The 27,242-nt window shown below is 45.9% G+C and overlaps 1 long non-coding RNA gene across 1 annotated transcript; it reads right to left on the bottom strand.

Annotated features, from left to right (window-relative positions):
* Positions 1-4,854: 4,854 nt before the first annotated feature.
* LOC310676574 lies at positions 4,855-10,237 on the bottom strand. The gene is made up of 2 exons (XR_014510626.1): positions 10,066-10,237; positions 4,855-5,151 (listed from the first exon to the last, which is right to left on the bottom strand). It is a non-coding gene; the product is annotated as an uncharacterized lncRNA (long non-coding RNA).
* Positions 10,238-27,242: the final 17,005 nt, after the last annotated feature.

Here is a 27,242-nt window from a genome sequence, read left to right as displayed (position 1 = left end):
GTGTTTAGCAGGATCACTGTCTGTTTTTGCATGCAAACTGGTCAACAATTTGTTCTTAGATATACTGAGTTCTCTACTAACACTGATGAATTCTTGCTTAAAGGATGCTGGATTCTCCTATGTTGTCCTCATTTATTTTTAAAGTGTGTTTTTCTATTGCCATCCCCTGCCATGTACTATATTACTGTATAATAAAACACTAACTGTGACAAAATTTGTGCCTTGGCAACCTTCCAAGCAATGAAATAACAAGTAAATTTCGGAAAAACAAGCTGATACCTGAAAATCCATATTGCTATGTGAGTAGCCCCGTCCTATTTATTGCACTTAAGGATTTCAAATACGAGAGACAACCTGTAGCCTATGGTATCCAATCACACTACACTATTTGGCCACAATTCAGTACAGAGTTTTAGTTTTGATGTGTTTGTCCAATGATTTTAATAAGGAAGTGTGCCTATATGGCAGATTGAAATTTCCATGTACATATTGTTGTTTAGTCGTGTCCAACTCTTTGTGACCCATGGACCAGAACACGCCAGGCACTCCTGTCTTCCACTGCCTCCCGCAGTTTGGTCAGACTCATGTTTGTAGCTTCAAGAACACTGTCCAGCCATCTCGTCCTCTGTCGTCCCCTTCTCCTTGTGCCCTCAATCTTTCCCAACATCAGGGTCTTTTCCAGGGAGTCTTCTCTTCTCATGAAGTGGCCAAAGTATTGGAGCCTCAGCTTCACGATCTGTCCTTCCAGTGAGCACTCAGGGCTGATTTCCTTCAGAATGGATAGGTTTGATCTTCTTGCAGTCCATGGGACTCTCAAGAGTCTCCTCCAGCACCATAATTCAAAAGCATCAATTCTTTGGCGGTCTGCCTTCTTTATGGTCCAGCTCTCACTTCCATACATCACTAGTGATGTACATATTACAGGGTGCAAATTACTTAGGCCCGATTACTGCAATTCCTTCCTATGGTACTTCCCTGGGACTCTGCAACTTTAATAAACCTGAAAGGGATTTCAGGTGTGCATTTCACTGATTGAGGTTATTCTCTTGGCATCTCTCAGTCTCTTTCATGTCCCATTTCCTACGTTTCAGAAAATCTGCACTCAAGGTCAGGTCACAGAATCTCACTGGCTCAAATAGTAGAATTTCCAGGGATCAACATGGCTGGGCAAGTAAATAACACTTGAAATGATCCCTGGAGCTTGGCATATCTCCAGCAATGATCTGTGCTAGACAACATACACATGCTGAGCCTAAAATGAAGGTTTGTTTGTGAGTGTTCATAATATGAGCAGGAAAATTAAACAACCACGAATGCACCAGCTTGCATAATTCTTCTTCTGTCTCCCAACCCAAGTGCTGTTACATTTTTGAACACATCACTGCTATAAAATGCTTATTTTACATGCTGTTTTTTCCCCAGTCTTTACTGTGTCACCATTAATCACATACTTAAATTGCTCCCATTTATAGAAATGGGTTGAAAAAGTGCTTAACCTTGGCTAGATTTTGTCCACAATATTCAGATAAAACTGTGTGATTCAGAGCTTTTACACACTATTTTAAAAATAAGGTACTTACTGATTCTTTTAATGCTGCGTATCTGCTAAAAGCTCCATCGGTAATAAGGTAAATCTTGTTATATTAAGAGACCAAAACTAATTTGTAGTTCATTACGAAGCTCTCCCCACAACCCCAACAAGGAGCAAGGGCGGGGGGGGGGGGCTATAAATTGGGATCTGCTTCCCCTATGGATCCTGCCACCTTAGGTGGTCACCTCATCTAGCCTCATGGGTGGGGCAGCCCTATGTGTCTATCACAATTACACACACCAAGCGGTCAATCACACCTTTACAAGAGGAAGTGGTTGTGTTGTGTAGCTTCTGCCTGCCATCCCCCCCCTTAAACATCTGCATTGTGATTAGAAAGAGATTCACTTCCAAAGTTTGGTTTGCATCAACTCAGAAACCAGTGAAATGAAAACTTTCTAGGTCTAAGCCCTTCTGGCTGGGACACAGGTGAATTTCATGACGCTCAAACAATAGGATGGTACTAGAAACATAGGAGGGACCTCAGTGCCTAGGACTTGCTGATCGTAAGGTCGGCTGTTCGAATCCCCGCGGCGGGGTGAGCTCCCGTCGTTTGGTCCCAGCTCCTGCCCACCTAGCAGTTCAAAAGCACCCCTAAGTGCAAGTAGATAAATAGGTACCGCTTTATAGCGGGAAGGTAAACGGCGTTTCCGTGTGCAGCGCTGGTGCTGGCTCGCCAGCTGCAGCTTCGTCACGCTGGCCACGTGACCCGGAAGTGTCTTCGGACGGTGCCGGCTCCCGGCCTCTAGAGCGAGATGAGCGCACAACCCTAGAGTCCCCCACCTCCTGGGCAAGCCGGAAGTGGCTGAGTCGGTTACGACTGGCCCGTAAGGGCAGGGGTACTTTTACCTTTTTGAAACATAGGATTGAAATGCTGGGGATCCAGAGAACTGCAGAGAAGTGGGAAGCCCTGGAAAACCAACAGGGTAAAGAACTTGAAAAAAGTCAACAGGGAAAGAACAAGGAGGAGGATCCACAGTTGGAGGCATGCAAGACTGAGGGGTGAGGAGGAGGAGGAGGAGGAGGAGTTTGGATTTGATATCCCGCATTATCACTACCCGAAGGAGTCTCAAAGCAGCTATCATTCTCCTTTCCCTTCTTCCCCCACAACAAACACTCTGTGAGGTGAGTGAGGCTGAGAGACTTCAGAGAAGTGTGACTAGCCCAAGGTCATCCAGCAACTGCATGTGGAGGAGTGGGGAAGCGAACCCAGTTCACCAGATTCCGAGTCTACCGCTCCTAACCACTACACCACACTTCGGAAGAATAACCCTTCCTAAGAGGACTAAGCAGTGTGGTCATGTGAAAATGTAAAGGAAAGCCAAACAGGTGCCAGGTGCTGGGAAATGCCTTCTGAGCTTCACTTAAGAAAGAAGCCATTTTTCTTGGATTATTCTGCTGCTCACAGCGAATTATTTCCCCCCCAAGGAAAAGAAAATAAAGCAGCCCGTACAAACCCTTTTAGCAATGATTTTAGCCATGATTGCCCTTGCCAACTTTTCTTCTGCATGTGGTCATTCACAGCTTTGGAAGAAGGGGAAGAGAGGGTGAGGGAGAGGGATAGGATTCAATCTGTTGCTGTGTGAAATGGTCTCTCCCTCTCCCCCATAGGACATATGCCTTGCTGATGATCTTTGTCATTCACGAACAGACAACGGTTTGAAATCTTTCATTTTGTTTCCCACCCCAATTAAAGAAGGCTCATAGTAAAAACTGCCTGAGGGCAATAGCTACCTCATGGTGGGGAATCGCTAACAAGAGCAAAGAATATAGGAATGCAATGATATCCTTTATGCCAGAGTTGATCCCGCCACTGTCAGGAGAATTGGAAAAGGCAACATTATTTTCACACATCGCCTTACAAACTTAACAAAATAGCAACTGCTTCAGATGGAGTATGGGTAATGCTAACAACAGAAGACTAACAGATACAGAACCACGAACCCCCATCCCAAGTCTAGAGGTCAAAGAACCTCAATTCAGTGTCTAGTCGAGAGGGGGAAAGGCAGCTCTGAGCTTGCATAGGTGATGAAGGAAAGCACTGTGAAAGTTTGCCTATTTATTACATCTATATCCCACCTTGGAAACCCCCAAGGAACTTGAGGTGGTGCACATGGTTCTTCTCGTTTAATTTCCACAATATGAGGCAGGTTAGGCTGAAAGGCAGTGACTGGTTCAAGGCAACCAGTGAGCTCCATGGCCAGTTAGGGATTTGAACCCTGATTTCCCACCACTCTGACACTACACCACTCTAGTGCTCAAGTTCAGACGCTTATGAGCCTATCTCAGCAGTAGCGCCTGCCCAACTGCGCATGTCTAACAAAGCGCTAGGTTGCAGCCAAAAATGTTGCTTTCCTTCCCTTCCAGCTGCAAGGCAGACTCAACTGAGCTGGGGTGAGTCTGTAGGTTTGATTTAGGGTTATAGCTACACGTACCAAGGCTGGCAATGACAACTCCTGATGGCTTCTGAAGGGTTTCCCAACACCAGTTGGACGCATAGAAATATCCCCATTAATGTGAATGGACAATTTGCTGAAAGGATTGCTGGGGACATAGAACGTACCCATCCATGTGTGTGTTTTAACTGGAAGGAGAATACAGAGCAGAATTTCACAGATGGCTCACTTCTTTAACAAGCCATATCCAAGCCCCAGGCTCCAAAACATCTGACCTTTGAAAAGTCTGATTTAAATTTGTGTGTTTACATTCGAGTCAATCTCAAGCGAAAGCAATGAATTAGGCAGATACCAGATGACATCTGCCTGGGATTAACTCATGTTTTTTCTACAGCTGTGAAACTCAGCGTTGGTTTGACAACATGTTGTATTCTATCTGCTGCTACTGTATATATTTTGCAAAGTGGATTGTCTGTCAGTCTGTCTGTTCTCTATGCATTTGGATACTTCTTGAGATGTTGCTGCCACATCTGGCATGGCAGTTCCCAAGATGGAGGAGCCATTTTTGGTCTACATAGGAAGAAAATAAAAACCTATTGGTGCCACGCCTCCAGCCAGAATAGATCAGTAAGAACTAAGTGTTCTCAGTGACCAAAGAACGTTGAGTGTCAGGGTTAAAAACAAAAACAAATATTGGAGAGAGGAAAGAAATGGAGTATTCTGGAAGGATATATTACTGGCAGGCAGGCACATTGAAAAGGAGCTCTCTGCCTCTACAACTTGCCCTGCCATGTATAACAGTAAGAAAACTGATGCCCCAGTATGACTTTTGCTTAAGTTTGCATATTCCAGAAAGTATACCGAGATCGATTTGGTCAAATGGCTTTAGTATCATTCAACAATGTGAATTGTTTTTGACAAGACCTAGCTAATGTACAAAAATTAATGTGAATATTTAACATCAACTGTTCCTTTTAGGTCACAGTGACAATAACATCATTACACTTTGCACTTCAAGGATTTCTTATTCCTTGCCAGCATCTCTGCAGGAAGTCTGAGTAGGTTGCCTTCTTACGGAACTTGTCGAAGATATTTGCATGTCTATTGTTATCACCCAGGAAAAACCATGTTTGACATTTCAGCTTTTAGAATAGCACGTCAGATTATCTAAGAAAGTGAAAAAGCATAAGAAATTCATGTAAACATCTTGGTGTCTCTTACATTTTATATTACTTTGACATTATGTACAAGTAGCAAGCAATTAACTGTGAACTGGTAGCTTCGGTTGTTATATATATCAGTGCATATTCCTGCCAAATTATTCATAGTTAGAAGTCTCTAGGCTCTTTCATAGGAGATGCTTAGATCACAATTGAAATCTACAGCATCTGCAACAATCTCACATTATGCATGCTCAGACATTAACATTTTTTTCCACTTGCATTTTCTGTGTAGCTTCCGCAATTTTCTAGTGAGGGAAGTGATGCTTGCAGCATTTTTGATGAAGTTATGAAACTAGCATCTGCCAAGTCAGATCTTTGATCCATCTTGCCCAGCAATGTCTACTCGGACTAACAGCAGCTCTCCAGAGTCTCAGACAGGGAGCTTCATATCGCCTGCTACCTGGTGCAATTTACTGGAGGACCAAACCAGGGACCTTCTGCTTTCAAAGTATGCCTTCTGCTGCTGAGCTCTGCCCACCTAAGACCCGAAACAGAGAGATGCAAGCTCAAATTCATACTTAGCCATGAAGCATCCAGCTGTCCTTGGGGCAGTCGCTGCTCTGTCTAACATATCTGACATGGTTGCTGTGAGCAGCGGTGGATGCTGGGACTGGTTCATAAGAGGGCAGGGAGGCTGACAGCAGGTGAAGTCAGAGACAATGGCAGGTGGAGCTGGCTGAGCCTACTTTTGTCCCCATCCTCCTCCCTGCTGAGTTCTACAAGGGCAAAACTGAGACTCAGGAGGAAACAGCCAGGGGCACCCTCTGGACTAGCTGTAAAGCAAGAAGGTACGTGAACTTGGGAGGAATCAAGATTGAGTTTGGCGGGGCAGTGACCTGTTTACTTTAACGGACCAGTGCCCATTGGATGTAAGGATGAAGTGTGTGAGTTTGTGATCTGAAGCTCTTGGAGGAAGGTGCTGTAGACACATGAAGGATTGTCATACTCCTTCAGAACCTGCTCAGCCTTTGAAAGCTATTTTAGAGCCACTCCTTTGGGGGATCTGGTGTCACAGGTTAAGAAGCTGGTAACCGGGGAGCAGACCTTTGCAGTGGTGTTGCCACGACTGCAGAAAGGTCTTCCCAGACAGGCTTGTGAAGCATCAATACCGGTGTGCCCTTATGCACCTTCTAAATTCTCCAGATCCTTTAACAGAGTGCTGCATTTTTCTCCCTCTTTTATCTGCTGCTTTTATTTGACTTAACCTTTTCGGTTGCTTGCTTCAGCTGGACTGTCGTATGGGAGCATCTGCACCCCCATCATTCAGCCCGGACACTGAGGTCCAGCTCTGAGGGCCTTCTGGCAGTTCTCTTATTGCAACAAGTGAGGTTAACAGAGAACCAGCCAGTGGCATCCGCCCTGTGGAACACGCTCCTGCCAGATGTCATTGAGGTAAATAATTATACGACCTTCCACGGACATCTGAAGGCAGCTCTGGATTGAGACGCTTTTAATGTGTGATGTTTTGTTGTGTTGTTGTTGTTGTGTTTCTGTATATGTTGGAAGCTGTCCCAAGTTGCTGGAACAATCCAGTCAGATGGGTGGGGTACATTATTATTATTTAATTATTATATACTGTACTTTTCTGTGTATAAGGCTAGGTTTTTTTTAACTAAAAAATAATGTTAAAAAGGGGGGTTAGTCTTATACATGGGGGCCATCTCCCCCCATTTTCGTAATTTTGAGTTCCCAAAAATAGGGGGTGTCTTATACATGGGGGCATGTTATACACGGAAAAATACGGTAAATGTTTTAAATAAAATGGTTGCCTGCCATCTGATGGAATTTGCAACAATCTAACACAGCAGAATTGCCCTTGTGGATTTATTTTTCACTCAGTACTGCTTTGAACACTTCCTTTCAGTTTCCCAGCATGCTCAGCTTCCTATATAATTACTTGTCACCATTTTCTGAATCCAGGGGCTAATTGCGTGAACATCTGTCTTTTTCCTTTGTGCCCTTGGTGCAATGACCATTTATAGACCTTTAAAGAAAAGACACTTAGAGCCACGGCCACTAGGGGGCAGTGACATCTCATATCTTTTGGTGCGGTCTCATCGCCACTCTAATATAATCTTCAGAAAGTTAACCAGTCATGCAGGTATCGACAGCTGTTTTATCCAAGTGCTATTAGTAACATTGTTCAGTACAGTTATTATTTGCCTAGTGCTTCCACGCCACATTAGCACAGCATGCTCACTGAAGGGGTGCTCGTAAATTCCATAAATATTTTCTAACTGTGCCCTAACCTAATGACACCAAACGAGAGGAAAAAAGGAAAAAGGAAAAAAACACATAATGAGATCCTTACTAACGAGGTATTTCGGTGCGTGAAGAATGACAAGAAAAGCACATTCCAAAAAGAGTCCAGACATGCTCTCTATTAAGATTTGCCCATTTATCTTCATTAAGAGCTAGTGCAGCAGAGCAGCTAACAGTGTGAAACAGACAGGAAATCCTCAATTCAGATCTCACCTCAAACGCCACAAATTCACCAGGCTGCCATGCACAAGTCACTATTCCCTCAGCCTCAGTCCCTCTCTGCAACATGAGGGCAACAACCCCAGCCTCCCTCACAGGGTCTATTGTAAAGTTTACTCAGATAAAATATACGAAACACTTAGATCACTTTGAAATGCGCTGTATAAATAGTAGGAATGAGAGCTCTGTGGATCACTTGAGCCGTTGTTGCCTGCAATACCCAGATTATTTTTGTTCTGCTGTGATCTCTGGCCATCAAAGGGGTTTTAAGGTTTTTGAAGTGCATCAAAAACCTGCAAAACTTGTTTAATCAGAGGCAATAAAGGAAGATGAACATATGCACTGCACAACAATGAACATATGCACTGCACAACAATGGCTCTTTCAGTAATTTGCCAAAACCAAGCATCCTTGGGTGGGAAAACCTCTGGCTCAAAGGCCAGTCCTGGCCCACGAGGGGATCCAGTTTCGCCCACAAAACCCATTTCATACAAACCATGCCCACTTGTCAATCACCCAGTGCCCCTGGGCAGCGGTCAGTCCTGCTGGGTGCTGCTTTGGCAGCATAGTCTCCAAAGGGAACACAATGGCAAAGCAGGCTCCTGATGTGTAAAATATAAAGTGGTAGAAGAAGAAGAGTTTGGATTTGCTATCCCGCTTTATCACTACCCTAAAGAGTCTCAAAGCGGCTAACAATCTCCTTTCCCTTCCTCCCCCACAACAAACACTCTGTGAGGTGAGTGGGGCTGAGAGACTTCGGAGAAGTGTGACTAGCCCAAGGTCACCCAGCAGCTGCATATGGAGGAGCGGAGACATGAACCCAGTTCACCAGATTACAAGTCCACCGCTCTTAACCACTACACCACACTGGCTCTCGGGTTAAGAACTTAATTCATTCTGGAGGTCTGTTCTTAACCTGAAACTGTTCTTAACCTGAGGTACCACTTTAGCTAATGGGGCCTCCCGCTGCCACCGCCGCGTGATTTCTGTTCTCATCCTGAAGCAAAGTTCTTAACCTGAGGTGCTATTTCTGGGTTAGCGGAGTCTAACCTGAAGCGTCTGTAACCCGAGGTACCACTGTACTGTAAAGAAGTGGGGTTTACCCCCTACTCCCACCTCTGGTTGATGGAGCCCAGTCTATGATCCCACATTGCCAAAGAATGTAAGGAAGCAGATGGTAGCACGATTTCCCTTAATTCAATTTCACCTCTCCCAGGCTGTAAGCAAGGAGGTGCCCCCCTGCTCAGCCCAGGGCCATTTCCCCAATGCTGCATCCCTACCAAAAGGGAGGGCCACATGATGCCCAAGGGAAACCATGCTGCCAGGGAGTTCTGCCACCCCCCCTTCCCGTTAAAAGTCCCCCAAATCTGAATCTGAGACACTCAGATTTGTTTCTGGACATCCTTGGGATTTGCCATGAGCCAAAGGCCTTACCCTACAAGTGTCCCGTTTAGAGAGGGACATCCTGGACCACAAAAGCCAATCCCAGCTTCTGTTTGGATCCCAGAATGTCCTGTTTTTTGGTCTGGTGATCTGGGGTGAGTCCTTGCACCAGAGCACCGGACCAAAAGGCACTCACTCTGGTGCGAGTCAGCAGGGTCGCGCTAGTGTTCTGGCACACCCTGCTGACCAGCACCAGAAGGCATAAAGGTAAAGGGACCCCTGACCATTAGGGTCCAGTCGTGACCGACTCTGGGGTTGCGGCGCTCATCTCGCTTTATTGGCCGAGGGAGCAGGCGTACAGCTTCCAGGTCATGTGGCCAGCATGACTAAGCCGCTTCTGGCGAACCAGAGCAGCGCACGGAAACGCCGTTTACCTTCCCACCGGAGCGGTACCTCTTTATCTACTTGCACTTTGACATACTTTCGAACTGCTAGGTTGGCAGGAGCTGGGACCGAGCCATGGAAGCTCACCCCATGTCCCGCATAGGCATAGCCCTCCTGAAATCCCAATTTTGGGTACGAAAATGTTGGAAGTTATGAAAGGTTCACTCCTTGACCTTTGAGTCCACAAGTTACTCAGTACCAATAACCAAGTGCCCGGTTACTAGATTCAGAGCCGGATTCAAGGAACAATTGCAAATACTTTATTTAGAGCAAGGGTTGGCAAATTTTTTTAGCCGCAGGCTGCTTCACTGTCCCTCAGACCTTGTGGCAGGCCAGAGAAGCAGCACTGGGGGGGGGGGCTGGAAGAGGTGAGGGGGGGCAAGTAGTCCTCCTCCGCAGCCCCAGCTGCTGCGCTTACCTTCTGTGCTGCCAAATACAGCAGTTCTTTCCAAGGAGATCAGGGCAAAAGGAAAGAGGAGGTGGAAGGGGAACCAAAACAGTTTTGTTAACAAATAAACAGCAGGCATACAAAGCAGAACATAAAACATACCCAACAGGGGCTACCCAATCTCCCCTTCAGCTGCCCGGAGCCCCGGGTAGAGCAGCAGGAGAAAGATCCTGACCATCAGTCTCCCAGCATCAGGTCCTTTGATCTGGGTAAAAGCTCACTGGGACCCTCCCACCTATGGCTTTTATAGCCTGCCTTGATGTAATCAAGTGCACCTGGCATTACTCATGATTAATGCAGAGCGGCTGAGAGTCTCCCACTACTTGCAACACAGAAGAACCCAATAAACTCCCAACAGGTGTGTGAAACACAAGAATCCATCAGACCTCAAACTGGGGATGTTAAAGGGAAAGGGACATGCCACCTAACTCCTCGAAGTACAATTGTCTCCCGCATTTCCACTACACCTTCCCAGGGGCTGCCGCCACCACCACCACTGCTGCTGCTGCTTCTCGTGGGCAGGCAGAGTGAGCTCATCCGCTCCGCTCTCTGGCCCACAGGAGCACCAGGGCAGCGGTGGCGGGGGGAAGATGAGCGATGTGAAAGGGCTGGCTCCGGAGAGGGGCTGCTTAAAATGGTGCTCAGTCAGCTCAGCCCAGCCCTCTTCCTCCTCTAGGCAGGGCAGGGAGAAGCCAGGAGGAGGCGCCACCGCTGTGTGTGTGAGGGAGGGGGATGGAATGGCGCCGGGAAAAAATGGCGCAGCCCGAATGAACAGAATCCCCACGCCAATCCACAGACAGTCTGTGGGCCGGATCCTGAAGGCAATTGGGCCTGATCCAGCCTGCAGACCTTAGTTTGCCGACCCCTGATTTAGAGATTACAAACCAAACAAAACCCTTTGCCTTGGAATTGCCATTTGGAATTCAGGTACAGACCAAAAACAACAAAGTCAACTTGCCTCACCTTCACATGAGCCATTGGATTCATGGACCTCACCACAAGGTGCATATAGGCACATGTGATTACAACACAATCCTTCATCCAAATGGGAGTCATTAGACCCAGGCCAAAGACCAGTTTTTCTACAGGAAGACCTGTATCCAGGAGGACAGATTTCTCCTTTAGCCAATCAAGGCCCAGCACCTATTTTCCCCAGCGCCAGAGGGTGTATGTGCTGGAAGACCTTGCAGCAGCTAAATGGATTTCTGCAGTGTCACTGTGGCCTCGATGCAATCTTGCATCAGATTCTCCATGCAGAGCGTACAATTGACAAATTAAATGGAACTATTTTGCTCAGGAAGCCTGCACGCACAACCCTACGCAAAAAAGGAATTAAAACCAACCAAAAAAACTGGAATTACTTTAACTATTTGGGGTGGGGCAGAACTGTGATTTCCCTGAAATGGTCAAGCAGGGGTTGACAGAAGGCAAGCACAAGAAACCAAAGGCACAAACTTCTGGACTGGGATACAAAGGAAACTGTATGAGGGCTGTGCTGATGATGCCCAAGCCGGTCTCTGCTGGGCTCTGGGAGACTGAGGGCTTCTTGAGAATGAGAACAAGAGACACTCACTGCTCCCTTTGCAAACATTCCCATTTCCACTGAGTTAAATGTGTTGCCTAGTTTGCCGTTCAGAATGTAATGGTAGTACCTTCTCAGTCTGTAATCTACTTTTCCAGAAATGGGGAACCTGTGGCCCTCCAATGTTGTGCTCCAGCTGACTACCATATCATAGAATCATAGAGTTGGAAGAGACCACAAGGGCCATTGAGTCCAAGTGAGCACGGCCAATGGTCAGGGAAGATGGGAGTTGTAATCCAGCAAAATCCATCAGAACGCAAGTTCCCACCCACCCCTATATTACGGTGCGTGGCAGTCATTGTTCCCTGTGTCTGGACAGAATGTGTGTGTTTGTGTGTCGTTTTCATTGACTCCAATATTTGAATACTTGGGGGAGTTTATTTTTAACCTAGTTGCCAGATGGAGATGAAGGATTTACAACATATTTTAGACAGCAGTTTGAAAACATCAGTGCTTACCAGAGAGAGAGAGAGAGAGAGAGAGAGAGAGAGAGAGAGAGAGAGTTATGTGCGCACTATTTTGCCAGATATACAGTAAATAAAATAATAGTGAAAACTCTTTCCAGGTCCTGGAAAGAGACACCATTGTCTGCTTCCTGTTTCATCAGGTATATCATCTTAGATTATTCTAAATGATGGGGTTTAGGATTTCATGGAATCCAGCCCAGAGCTTGAACCCCTCTGTCACTCCATCTAATAGCAAAATCAGCCAAGTGCTTCCCTGACATGATTCCAGCCACTGGAAATAGAGAGGGAGATATTAGCATTCCTTCCTTGCTTTTAAGTGCCCAAAGGCTTGCTCCACAGGTAGACTCTACTATACTCTACTATGATAACAGCTGAAATTCCTGTTGATGTTGAACCTTGGAGACTTGTAGAGAGCCATCAGTCAGGGTTGCATGGCAAATGCTTCACCTGTGAAGATAAGGGGACACATTGACTAGCACTGCCAGACCAGAGAAGGAGAGCTTAAATAAAAGATATCCAGAAGATGGCTGTGTCATGGTTTCTCCCAGAAATACCAGTGTCCACAAATCTTCCTTTTTGGTGTCCACCACTGACTGGTGGACCATGCTGCAGAAACACTTATAATCGTAGTATTCTGGCCTGTGCCCCTTGGGAACTAAAAAGCATCTATGGGATGGATTCACCAACCAAGACAACCTACCTGCTGGAAGATGAGCTCATGAAAGACTTGGGTGACTTTCCATCCATCTCTCACATTTATCACAACTGCAAGATACAGTTTGTTCAGTTCATGGACAGTTTCTCTGAAGACCTCACAAGTGATGGATTTACCTACCCTGAAGGTAAGGCTGAGATGCAAGAGCCCCTCATTGGAAGCCAGCTCATAGAAGGTCAGTGCCAGGATAATGTCCTGCCTCTGTAAGACCAGAGTAATGTTCTTGGCAATTTGGCTGAAGGATGCCCTCAACATCTGGAAAGCAATCTGGAAAAGACCATTGTCTCAACCTTCCAGCTCCAACATGGATCGCTAAATCTGCATTGAAGTCTTTTTCAGGAAATACTCTCGCCACCTGAACTTCTCCTCTATGCACATTCCCTGATGCTTTGAAAAGCTTATATTTCAAGTATTTGTACCTACTTCTGTAAAGTAGCCATATTCCTGTCTACAATTCAAAGAAGTGATTTTTAAAAATAGCATCTCATCCTCAAGAACTGTATAGTTTTGGAAGGGGAGAGGATGTCTTTTGAGTGGGAGACATGAGAAATCATAGAATAGACAATTAATTAATTAATGGAAAAGGAACTTTAAACCTCCTCCTTCCCTCTCCCAATCGCCCCCTCAATAATTTTCATCAGCTAGCCAGCCCTCAAATATTATTACCCCAAAGTTCAACCTCCAAAGTAGCAGAACCTTTTTATTTAAGAATGCTTCCAGGCTGTTGCTATTTTCTGATGGGGTTCACTCATCTATGGGCAAATTCGGGATACAGTTGATTGGAGGGTCTTGCATAGCAAACCTGCTTCCTCAAAAGTTCGGATGGATTGTAGAAAGAAAAGTGATGGGAAATGCACTGGGAAGTGTGAGATAACACTTGATTTGATTAGACCATGGTGCTGATAACACTCAAGGTTGCAGGTTCAATCTCTGTATGGACCAGCTGCATATTCCTGCATTGCAGGGAGTTGGACTAGATGATCCTCAGGGTCCCTTCCAACTCTACAGTGCTATGATTCTGCTATGATGCAAACAAATCAGAATGGCTGCTCTCTGTAAACAGGTAATCTGGAAATACCTTTTGTATACTTCCCTTGAGGTTCATCCTCTCATTACTTTTTGTATTTGTATTTGCTGAACATTTTTAGGCTTAGCATCAACATGAAGGCACCCAGACCCCATGCTTGATCATAGCATCTGTTGTGCAATTTGAAAAGGAAATGGTTCTTTGGAATGTTTCCAAACATCCCACACAACACAAATACGATTTTGTTTACAGAAATATGCAACCTTGGCAGAGGCCGTTCTAGCATAGCACAACCGGTGCAGTCGCACTGGGCGCCACGCTGCAGGGGGCACCACAACAATGCTGTAGAACAGAGCATGAGAGGCAGACAGCACCAATTTCAGCATTGTACAGGGCGCCACTGGAATTTGAGAGCTCAAGGTAACTGAGTTACAAGTAAATGTCATCAGTTTTCAAAATGCAAAACCAAGGAGAAACCAATCAGCTGAAGAGTTTTTACTGTGTGTGGATGTGTTTGAATTAAGTGCAACACGTAACTAAGACCATTTATTAACTTTTGGCAATTTAGGCTTCTATATCCAGATTTTTTCCTGATACGAAGCCTAAGAAAATGACTCATTTCAAACCAAACAAGGACTTTTCCTCTCACGTTTGTATCTCCTCTTGGTTCCCAGGGAGATTCAAGTTCATGGGAGGATAATTGGGAAAACGAAGGATATGGAGACAGATGTAGGTGCTGAAATTGTCTTGCATGTGCTGCTGTGCTGTGTTGGTTGATAACACCTGCTGTGGGGGATCTGAAACTAACCGAGCAATAGGGTTGCAAGAAGGCATTATTATCCGTTTGAGCCTGTATTTGTTGCATGACGCATTGTTTCTCTTCAGCTGTAGTTCATCTTCTCTCCAAAACAAAGGTATTTGTCTTGCTGTCTGCTGTGGCAGAATTATGTTCTGAAACTTCAAGTAACTTTTAAGGAAGTGGGGTGAGCCCTGTAGTTCTAAGTAACAAGATCCATTTATCGCCGTCCACAATCTTATGGAAAAATTGGCCTGAAATATTTGATATTAGATGACTCAACTGGCTGCTCAACACTCACAACTGCTGGAGCAGCTTGAAAGGTCTTAATTTTAGCCACTCGTTTAAATGCAAACTGTTTTTACTGTCCACAAAAGGCAGCAATTCTTTACGCATGGTGTCTTGTGAGAGCAAGCCAAGCATGAGGTTCAGAAAACACACGTTAGGAATAGAACCCAGAGGCTCTTTGGAGCTTCGCCGATCAAATATTTTATTGAGAAGTGAAATTAACAGCTGCTGAAATGAATTGGTTTGTGGTTTATATAGCAGAATCAAAAGTTTGGGAGTTGGATCTACCCAACCCCTCCAACCACCTGTTCTGTCTCATTCACACAACACTACTGTTGCTTAAAAAAAGTAAAGAAAACATGCAGATATCCCATGGTTTACTTAGTTTCTTCATATTCACAGATATGACTAGATACTAAGCCTACATGGTGAGAACTAGTTTCTCAAGGCCACTTCCTGCAGGAGAGAGGAAGAGAGAGAGCAAGGAAGAGTGGAGCTTGGCAGTTTGGCAGGAAATCAGAGAGTGTTTTGCCCTGACTGTTCGTCTCAGCACTGCCCTCTGCTGACTGGAGGCATACAAAGTTGTTTATACGCAACACATTACAGTGGTGCCTTGGGTTAAGTACTTAATTCGTTCCGGAGGTCTGTACTTAACCTGAAGCACCACTTTAGCTAATGGGGCCTCCCGCTGCCGCCGCGTGATTTCTGTTCTCATCCTGAAGCAAAGTACTTAACCCGAGGTAATATTTCTGGGTTAGCGGAGTGTGTAACCTGAAGTGTCTGTAACCTGAGGTACCACTGTACTTGGTAATGTGAAACTGATGTTGAGCAGCTAACTGGTAAAAGGTGGAACAGTATACTGTTGTTTACCTACAGAACACAGCGGTGTCTAAGTGGATGCTTAGAGAGGATGGACACACACGAACACACACACACACACACACACACATGAGCTAGACCCAGAAGCCAAAGAGTTATGCCATTCTCTGAGCCTCCTAAACCATTTTCTGTCTGTTTCAAGCAGTTTATCATTTTTGCCTGCATAGATTCAGAGTTAACTTCACCTGAATGCAATTTAGGTAGTTACCTAGGTCAACTCTAGAGAGAATTTCATCTGCAGCATCATCTGGAAGGGACTCTCTCTTCCCAGCGCTGCCTTCTGTACAGGTGCTACCGGGAGCCAAACTACATGTGATGCTAAACGCGTCACTTGGAATCACAACTGTGTTTTTTTAAAAAATAAATAAAATAAAATCGGCTTCACTTGGGGACGGGTGTCTGTGTAACTTTTATCAGGATCACTGCATGCAGGGAGAGGTGGTTGAAACCCTTTCTAGCCTCACAATGGCTCCAACAAAACGTTCTCCCCAAGCAGCTACTAAGCCAGGAAGAAAAGTTATCATTAGCTTTTCTCCCTCGCTAAGAATTTAACATGCTGCAGGGCTAACAATGTGGGCTGGTGGTTTCCAGCAACTGGTATTCAGAAGCATAGCCAAATCATGGACAGTAGCCATCGATAGCTGTGAGCACTGCTAAGTTGAATCGAGTGTTGGAGCGCTTCTTCTCTGCTTGAAGGAAAGAGAGAAAAGCTGCAGGAGAAGGTAAAAGTGGAAATCTCTCATAGGAGCTGCAAGGCATGGCCTAACTGAGACACAGGAGGCTGAGTGATTGAGCTCTGGAAAGACAGGAAAATACAGCTGTTTGGAAGTTGGAAGAAGAGACTGTGAGCCCATGCTTGGATAAGCATGTGACGATAGATATTATGGGACTCGGGTGGTGCTGTGGGTTAAACCACAGAGCTTAGGACTTGCCGATCAGGTCGGCGGTTCGAATCCCCGCAACGGGGTGAGCTCCCGTTGCTCGGTCCCAGCTCCTGCCAACCTAGCAGTTTGAAAGCACTTCAAAGTGCAAGTAGATAAATAGGTACTACTCCGGCGGGAAGGTAAGCAGCGTTTCCGTGCACTGCTCTGGTTCGCCAGAAGCAGCTTGGTCATGCTGGCCACATGACCCGGAAGCTGTATGCCAGCTCCCTCGGCCAATACAGCGAGATGAGCGCCACAACCCCAGAGTCGTCTACTACTGGACCTAATGGTCAAGGGTCCCTTTACCTTTATAGATATTATGTTTTAACTCATCTATAGCTATAAGGTTCTGCAAGTAAAGTTTAAAGTCTAGAGGTTGGTTTAATTTCCAAAGAAGGGTTTCAGTCACATATGTGATTTGCGCTTCTTAGTTGTGATTGCGCTATCCTTATTTCAACAGTGTAGTGAAAACGAAGGCAGAATCGCAACCATTACCTTCCCTCCTGCCAGCGTCAGCCACCAGGAGCTGGGATAAGGCCATGGATCTACCACTTGACTGCGCTCTAACCCCCCTCTCGGATTGCTCTGCCTGTTTTACATGGTTTTTCTTTTCTTTTCCTTTTTTTTTGTAATCTGTCAAGCCTGGAACCCTCTAGTTGCAGAGGATGAAATGTCTCAAGAACAAGCTGATCTCCTGAGGACAAGCTCAGAATGAGAAGCCCCAGATGGCAAAAGCCTCACTCGTCTTTCTTTGGACTGACCCTTAAACAAAACATCTCGCAGTACTTTCTTGCTGCAAAAAAAAGCAGTTAACTTAAAATTCATTCATCATATCAGTGTTTGCTTTGTAATGAACAGAGCACTAGTCCCAAGACTAAGCAGGAATATATCGGCTCCTTGTAATTTGATGGGCAATTGCGCGGAAATTATGAGCCTGCGCAACAGACCATGAAGTGTTACAGGGACACAAACATACTTCTCTCGCTCTCTTTTAAAAAATGTGTTTCTAGCGACACATTTCATAACAACTCCTTCTACAGCATAATTGGTTCTGGGTTTCTGAATGCCGTTTTGTTTTTCACACTAGTCCTTTAGGTTTTAATGACATCAACGCATTGACACTTCAGTCAAGCAGTTGTATGCAAAAGACAGAAATATTAATCTATGAAATATTCTAGAAGGCATAAATATCAGGTCCGTCAATCCTGTTTTCTCAGGCACAATGTGGAAGGGCAGTAGCTCATGCTTTGCCTGCAAAAGGTGCTGGGTTCGATTTATGGCATTTTTCCAGGTGGGCCTGAAAAAAGACTTTCCTGACTGAAACTCTTGAGAGCAGCTGCCAGTCTGTGTCGACAGCACTAAGTGAGATGAACCAATGGTCCGACTTGATAAATAAATGGCATTTTCCTGTGTTCCTCATCTATATAAGCAAATGCAGAGAAAGCTAGTTTCACATAAGGCATTTATTCAAGCATATAAACAAATACTCCATGCAGCATACGGATATCTCTGGCCACAAGTCCATAACAGGAGGACAAATTGGAAGGCAAGCGAGGGAACCTTAGATAGGCTCTCTGTTAAATATGCACGGCAGGCAGATGTATGCAAAAGATTAAGCAAACCAAGCGACTTGTTTATTGGAGAGCTGGCACAATGTCTTTGTTAATAAAATAAGCTATTAGTCTGAAGTCCTCTCTTCAAAATTAATTTCAGCCATCAGTTCGCTCGATGGCCTTTGGCGAGCCTGCCAATATTGGAGCTCCAAATCTGAAATATCTTCAGGACAATAATACTAGGGACAGATGTGTCCGTCTCATTCGGGTTCATATCACTTTTGCCATTTTTGGTTTTGAAGCCCATTCTGCTACATTTCAAAAATTTGAAAAAGTCAGATTTGAAGGATAGCTGTATTTCAGCTTGCATATTGTTTTGGGGTGTGTGAATTATGTAGGTTTACATTAAATCACGAGCCGAGTCCAGTTTCTCCCCCATCCTTCCCCTCAGTGCACCTTGTGCAAGTTGTTGTAATGCAAAATCCTCAGGAGAACCAAGTTCCAATCCGTACATCAGTCCAGGAGATGCAGACCTAGCAAGTTTATTTATGTGGGAATTCTGGCCCAACTAATTCCTTGAGGTTGAATGTGTCAAAGGTTAAGTGTCTAAACCAAATTGCATTTCTGATTGTTGTCCACTTCCATTGCATCGCATGGGTCTTTTGATCTTCAGAGGTGTTGTGGGGGGCACATGAAAGGCTGTGGAGGAAAGGAGTCCCCCAAAATTGCAAATGGAAATGCAGAGTGCAGCCATTTGGTTGCAGACATTCCTCCAGACAAGAAAGATTTGCTTTGCATTCCTAACGGGTGGGGGGTATCTGAAGTCGCATCCAAAGCCCAGAAGAGTGCAGAGCGAAAGCCCAGGAGAGAACAGAGGAGCTTTTCCATTTCTTACCAGCCCTTAACCCCGCCCCACTAGAGAACAATAAAAGGGAGTGATTAATTTACATCTGAGATGGCATAAACATCTCCCCCAGGTTTGGTGGCATTATCTAGGGGGCTGGGAGGGCATTGGATTGAGGAAGGGCCATAACTCAGTGGTAAGCTATCTGCTTTGCATGCAGAAGCTTCCAGGCTCAATTCCATTCATCTGCAGATAGGGCTGGGAATGCCCCCTGCGGAGCTGTACGCAGGCATGTTGTCCATACTAAACTAGATGGACCAGTGACTCAATAAAATCCAGATGCCCATGTTCCAATGACCTATTGAACCTAGTGCCTTCCCCTGATATTGTCACAACACACTCTTGAACTGCCTTTGAGGCGCAACCCCTTTTGGCTCTACCAGCACTGGAGCTCCAACATCAGTAAAGGTAAAGGGACCCCCGACCATTAGGTCCATTCACAAACAATTCTGGGGTTGCGGTGCTCATCTCACTTTACTGGCCAAGGGAGCCGGCGTACAGCTTCCACAGGTCATGTGCCCAGCATGACTAAGCCGCTTCTGGTGAAACCAGAGCAGCGCACGGAAACTCTGTTTACCTTCCCGCCGGAGTGGTACCTATTTATCTACTTGCACTTTGACATGCTTTTGAACTGCTAGGTGGGCAGGAGCAGGGACCAAACAACAGGAGCTCACCCTGTCACAGGGATTCAAACTGCCGACCTTCTGATTGGTAAGCCCTAGGCTCTGTGATTTAGACCACAGTGCCACCCGCATCCAACATCAGTAGGCAAGAGCATTCTTACAGCATGTCTGACATCAGAACTACCTTTTCTGGGTTGCTGCTCCCTCTCCAGCCTCAGAGATGAAGTCCTGTGCCCCCTGCAACCTCCTCTGTAGGATTGCAGCCTTACAGTATTTTGTAGCGGGTGGGAAACATCTCCAGTGTTCAGATTTCTTTGTCTAGCTTTCCATTGTTGCACTTGGCAAAAAAAAAAAACCCAACAACCAAGATTCAGACAAGACCTATTTATCCTCTCTAGTATAATGCTCCTGAGAGACGGAAAATGCAAGCAGGCTTTATGGAGCTATAACTTTTGTCTGATTTGTTTTTAAAAAAGAGGTTTTTGTCGCATTTATAGCAGAAACAAAATAATTCATGTTCTCTGTGACTTTGAGTTATGCCATTGGGCATTTTGCTCTTGCGTCGCTTCCATACTAAACAGGTATTGTGTTGCTCCATAACCTACATGAGCAGTAGTTAGACTGTGGCTGTTCATTTGTAAAAACAAATTTAAGCATGCTTAAGTGCGGGGCATTTTTTCCAGCTGGAACTTGCCGGAACTCAGTTCAGGCCCTTTTTGGATAGGTGTTAATGGTGAGTTCCAATACCTCTTTTTCTAGAAAAATAGCCCTGCTTACTTGTGTTGACTTCAAAGGCCTTAAGCGTGCTTAAGCATGCTGAAAGCGTTTTGTTAAGATGTCACAGCAGAACTAGTATGGCATAGAGGCTATGAATGAATTCCATAAAGCTATGGTGGTGTCATGGCCAGACTGTGGGACCAGGACTGAGCAGATGAGGGTTTAGGTCCTCATTCAGCCACAAAGCTCACGGCCAGTTAACCATCTCTCAGCCTAACCTACTTCACAGGGTTGTCCACATAAAACGGTGGTGTCCACATAAAATGAAGGAAGGGAGAACTATGTACACTTATCTTGAGTTCTTTGGAGAATACATGGGATATAAATGTAATTAATGAGCTAGGCTCATCTTTGCTCCAAACTCACTAGGCAGGACCGTCTTAAGCATAGCCAGCGCCGTGGTGCAAAGATCCCTCCAGCGCCCCCCCCTTTCCCAGAGTTGACCTTTTTTTTGGGCTGGAGGAGGCGGGCAGCGGCTGGAGGGCAGCTCCTCCGGCGGAGAAGAGGCGGAGGCTGGACGCAGCACCTCCTGGCTCATCTGGCTGCTTCATGCCGCGGTGGCCACAACAGGCAACACACCGAGTGAGCCACTCCTGCGAAGCGTCGGCTCGTTTGTTTTTTTCCTTTTAGCCTTCTGGCACCCCGTAGGATTTGGCATCTGCGAGCTAAAAGGGAAAAAACCGAGCTGGCGCTCAGCGAGAGTGGCACAAGCACCCTCGCTCACTCAGCATGCTTGTTCGGTGTTCCCTGGACTCTCGCATGGCACCCTCCAGAACTTGGTGCCCCATGCCACTAGCCTCAATGGGTAAGTCTAGGTCTAATGATGGGCCCCTGTGGTCCTTCATATGTTGTTGGACTCCAACTGCCATCATCCCTGGCGACTGGCTGCGCTGGCTGGGGCTGATGGGAGTTGGAGTCCAACAATATCTGGAGGCCCCAGGTTCTTTATCTCTGCCCCAGGTGGTTTTGAGCAAACCACTGCCACTTTGCCCCTTCCCACCCACAATATCAGGATAACCTGATGCTGATCTAACACAGCAATGTGCCTTGAACTGCTTTATATTTCAGCAAGTATTTTGAAATAATAAAACCCTGTTATTTTTAGGGTTAAAATTTGCCAGAGGATGCCTAGTGAATGAGAACTGCATTCACTAATGTTGCTATTATTACAAAGAATCATTTATATGAACTTCCAACAGCTGTGTTAGATATGGGGTTAATATTTGCTCCAGTTTTTATGTTTAGATGAAGCAATCTTGGCCATTTCCCTGAATGTCAAATAACTGTTATGTGTGTGCAATATTGCTTGAGATAATGCGAATGAAACCATAATGCTTGTGGTCAATTAACATGTAACATTCTGCTGTTCTCATAGTTATTTTAATTGGGTCAGGGCCTCTGTAGCTCTAGAAATCAGGGTCTTGCTCCTACTGGAGCTGTTTGGTGGGAGAAGGTTTCTTGCGGATATTTTAATTAATTTTGTCAAGACAGTTAACAAAAAGTATATGCATATGCCTTTCTGAACTAAAAAACCTCAAACCTCAGTAATAATTTAATGTCTGCACGGCCCTACCATTAGACGGAGTGAGGCAGCTGTTCAGGTAGCAGATGCTGGGGGTCCGGAAGTGATGGCCCTCTGGTCCAGTGGAGGAAGCTGTCCAGTCCTCTGTATTGAAGTAATATGCAAGTGTCATCCTGGATAGCAAAATGTGTTTGGCTGGTTCTAATACAATCTTTATGGTCAAACCTTTGCCATCAGATTGGGAGTGAGATGGGAGGCAGCTCTGTTTTCAAGAATTCTCTCAATGAAAACTGCTGCTCCTCTTCCACAGCATAATAATTTTAGCTCAGCTAGTGTGAAGGACCAGTGTGATACAACGCTTAGGGTGCCGGACTTAGACTGGACAGAGAGGAACATAGTGGAGGTTGGTCCACTAGGGAGCACTGCCCAAGCAAACTCAGTCAGCCCCTACCTTTCGGCCTTCCTTTTTACAACCAGTCCAGGTAGAAGCAGCACTACCTGTCAGACCTCATTTTCAGTGTTGCCCTTGCAAAACTCAGCAGGGAAGAGGATATGGATAAAACTAGAATTAGTTAAGAACCTAGAAAGAGCTTGCCAATGGCCCATCAAGTCCAGCATTCTGTTCCCACTGTGGCCAGCTGGATGCCTGTGGGAAACTCGCAAGCAGGACTTGAATGCAACAGCACTCTAGCGGGCTCTGCCTGTCACTGGCTCCGGCTCCAACTACTGTGTGGCCCCCCCTGTCTTCCTCTCAATCAACACAGTGGGTACCATATGCAATAAGTTCTCCCCAACACTGGGAGGACTTGTCCTGTGCAATACACACATGTGACATCATGGGAGGAAGCTGCAAGTTCTGGCAGGGCCCTCCGCCACTGTGGAGAGGCCTGGAGAGGCCCATGGCTGCCATGGCCTGGCCCCTCAAGATTGGAGAGGGCTCAACCACATCCCCACATACTTTCTGGAGGGCTGAGGTGTCCTCAGCCACATAGAGTTGGCACCTATGGTGGGCCACCAGCCACCGCTGAACCAATAAATACATCAAGAGATTCTGTGGTAGGAATTCAACATCATACCCATGTGATCGTTCCATCAGTGCAAGCACTTCCGCTTGCCAGACAGAATGAGTCACCCTCCCCACCACCCCCAGGCTGTACTGGGGGGTTCTCCTGCCCCCCCCCCGAACTGATTTGGGAGAGGAGCAAGGGGAAGAGAGGAGGGAAGACCTGTTGCTCTAGAGAAAGTGTTTATGTGTCTCATGGTCTGTGTTGTATTTCCTAAGCTGGTTGTTTCATCAATGCCAACCCATCAGCAGTGCAGAAGTATGATTTAACTGTATGTCATCATGGGGACGCGGGTGGAGCTGTGGGTTAAACCACAGAGCTTAGGACTTGCCGATCAGAAGGTCGGTGGTTCAAATCCCCATGACGGGGTGAGCTCCCGTTGCTCGGTCCCTGCTCCTGCCAACCTAGCAGTTTGAAAGCACGTCAAGTGCAAGTAGATAAATAGGTACCGCTCCGGCAGGAAGGTAAACGGCGTTTCCGTGCGCTGCTCTGGTTTGCCAGAAGTGGCTTAGTCATGCTGGCCACATGACCGGGAAGCTGTACGCCGGCTCCCTTGGCCAATAAAGCGAGATGAGCGCAGCAACCCCAGAGTTGGTCACGACTGGACCTAACGGTCAGGGGTCCCTTTACTTTTACATCATGGGGAAGGGCCATAGCTCATTAGTAGAGTGTTAGCCTTGCAAGCAGAAGGTCCCAGGTTCAGTCCCCAGCATCTCCAGGTACAGTTCGAATTCCTGGCGAGCTGCTGCCAGTCAGGGTAGACAGTACTGAGCTAAATAGACCAATGGGCTAACTTGGCATAAGGCAGCTTTCTGTTTTCCTATCTTGTCCTTCTCCTCAGGCAGGGAAAACATCCTTGTTGTTGCTGCAACAGATCAGCTTGTCTACCCCTCTGGAATTTGTACCTGATTAGTTCGTGCTGATGTTGCAAACAACTGCCTTCCATTATTCTTTATCTGAAATTAACTGTCACATGAAAGCAAGCTGTTCCTTTTATTCCCTTTTAGGAAGCTACCTAAACATCACTTTGTTCTTCTTGATTATAACTGGGACAGCTGCTTTGCCAACAACAAACAAAGTATTTTAACAAAAGAAGCAGCTGCTGCTACAACTTCTCTCAGCTCCTAGAACTCAGCACCAATTCTGCAATGTCAAAGCTTCCAGAACTTTAGCTCACTTATTTAAAGACCAGATTTTGGCGGATTTTTTTTTTTTTTTAAGGAAACGTGCAGGGTTTTTCAAATGTCAGATTAAAGTAGCACCATCGGTGGAAGCAGTCAAAACACCCTCAAAAGCACAGGCAAGATAACAGCTACTGGCAGAGAGCTACTGTGAAACAGATGTTGGGGATACTGCAAAGTTGAGTGGCAGGTTTTCCAATGCTGTCAAAACTGTCAGATTGTTCCTTCAACCCTATTAAGAAAAATGGTAGCTGGTAAGCCCTATTGGGGACGCGGGTGGCTCTGTGGGTAAAAGCCTCAGTGCCTAGGGCTTGCCGATCGAAAGGTCAGAGGTTCGACTGCCCGCGGCGGGGTGCGCTCCCGTTGTTCAGTCCCAGCGCCTGCCAACCTAGCAGTTCGAAAGCACCCCTGGGTGCAAGTAGATAAATAGGGACCGCTTACTAGCGGGAAGGTAAACGGCGTTTCCGTGTGCGGCTCTGGCTCGCCAGAGCAGCGATGTCACGCTGGCCACGTGACCTGGAAGTGTCTCCGGACAGCGCTGGCCCCCGGCCTCTTTGAGTGAGATGGGCGCACAACCCTAGAGTCTGTCAAGACTGGCCCGTACGGGCAGGGGTACCTTTACCTTTACTTTAAGCCCTATTGTGGGGCTGAAATAAAGGCTACAAATGCTTGCCTTAAACCTGAGCAATACACACACAAGCTCCAATATACTGTTATTAGAAATCAAACTGAGGTAGCTATAACCATTATTCTCATAATATTCGCATATGTAAATGGTCCTAATGTTTCCTTTCAGAAGTATTAAGATGCCCAGTTGCAAATCACTTATTTGCATTAATAGATTTAACGCTATATGTAGCTTTATTTGGCAGAACCAACTTTTCTTTTTAACTGAAGGCAGTACTTTCCATAAAATGAAGAGGGTGATGTTGTTCCTCAGTTAATGAATTAATGGAATGACACTGTGCTCTTTGAATCTGAACAAGGGTGTGGAAAGGTCGCACAATGCTTATGTCTTGCCGCTGCTGCATGAGCATCGCAGTATCCTACGGACTCAAACATCATTCAGAGTAAATCACTTTCCTCCTAGCTTCAGAGGACACATCTGTGGTTTCCAAGGTGATCTGACCTCACAGAAGATCAATCAGCTTTGCAGGCATAAATAGCTTTTATACACATTGCCCTGATCCTGATTTATTCCCTCAGTTGTGTCTTACGCGGTGAGCGCCCAGATCAATGATTCACTAATGCTGCAATCTTATGTATTCTTATCTGGGAGTAAGAAACAGTGAGGCATGCTTGAGCCAAAAGTACATTGGGTCGGATGTTAGGCTACTATCCCCAGGGAGAGCTGCCCTTCACGGAGCAAAGCCAGCTGATACAACAAATGTGTGAAATATGGATGAAAAACATACTTCAACACTTTTGCCAACCAGTGTGGAAACCCTGACCTGTTCCCAGAACAAAAAGTCCTGTTTTTAGTTTAGCTTAGTTTAGGTTTAGCTTAGTTTAATGGGACTTACTCTCAGGTAAGTGGGCATAGGATTACAGCCATGTTTGCCATCTTTAGCTCCTTGTAGGAAGGACAATATAAATGCGGGTTTAAGGGGAGGGGAACTTGTGGTTGACGAGAAGGTGAAAAGTGAGGTGGAATGGCTGGCGCAGCGGTACCTTAAACCGCAAACGATGCCCCTCCAAGCTGCCCGGTTGGGCGCTTACCTGTGTGGGCGTGGTGCGCCAGCCAGGAGAGTGGGGCAGGGGGCATAATGCCCCCTGCATGATGCAGAAATCGCGTCCCGCCCACAACACCTCCCCTCTTGGAGGAGGAGAGGCTTTGTGGCCCACCAGATGTGTTGGACTCTCGATTCTCCTCTGCCTCCACCAGCATGGCTAATGGTCAAGACTGATGGGATATGTAGTCCAGCAACATCTGGAGAGCCCCATCCCTGGATATGTAGTCCAGCAACATCTGGAGAGCCCCATCCCTGGATATGTAGTCCAGCAACATCTGGAGTTCCCCATCCCTGATGTAATTAATTATGATGATCCTAAAGCCAACATACCCTGACTGTGATGAATGGTAGATGTTCTCGGCTACTTTCTTAGGAACAAAGGACGCTGCCTTCTACTGAGTCAGCTTTCTGATCTACCCAGCTCAGCATTGCCTGCATTAACTGACAGCAGCTCTCTGGGAATTTCAGACAGGGGAGATTCCCGGTCCTACCTGGAGTTGCCAGGGATTGAACCTGACACCTTCTGCATGCAAACAAATGCTCTACAGGCAAACCTCGGTTGTCGAACATAATCTGTTCCAGAAGCGCGTTCGGCTTTCAAACTGTTTGACAACCGAGGCGTGGCTTCCGATTGGTTGCAGGAGCTTCCTGCACTCAAGCAGAAGCTACATCAGACGTTTGGGTTCTGAAAAGTGTTTGGAAATCAGAACATTTACTTCCGGGTTTTCAACATTTGGGAGCCGGAATGTTCCAAAATGGAGGCGTTTGGGAGCTGAGGTTTGACTGTACCATTGAGCTACAGTCCTAGACTGCCCAGAGTGGCTGGGGCAGCCTAGCCAAATGGGTGGGGTATAAATGACAAAATTATTATTATTAGACAGCTTCTTAAATGGCTGAGTATTCTTTCGTTCTCTCTCTCTTTAAAAAAGGCTGATTAAATTAATGGGTCTACTTTGAGTGTGACGAATTCTGGATATCATCCAGCATAGTGATTGTCCTTCAGACTTTCTGTTGTCTTCATTTTAATGGGAAGATGGCTTTGCAACATTGCCATTATCATAGATGTACTGCTGTTGCCGGGTTGTTTGGTTTCTCCATGACTCAATTTGCAAAATTTTGTATTGCAGAGAAAATGTTGTTTTCTTCTCTGCTACCCACTTAGCTTACATGGATGGAAATCCACTTATTTGTCTTCTGCTTACCAGTTGGTTTTATTTTATTTTTTTAAAGCAGCAACAAGATAAA

Source organism: Podarcis tiliguerta (genome assembly GCF_965153285.1).
Source record: "Podarcis tiliguerta genome assembly, chromosome: 4".
Lineage (NCBI taxonomy): Eukaryota > Metazoa > Chordata > Lepidosauria > Squamata > Lacertidae > Podarcis > Podarcis tiliguerta.
This window is presented reverse-complemented; position numbering and strand designations above follow the sequence as displayed.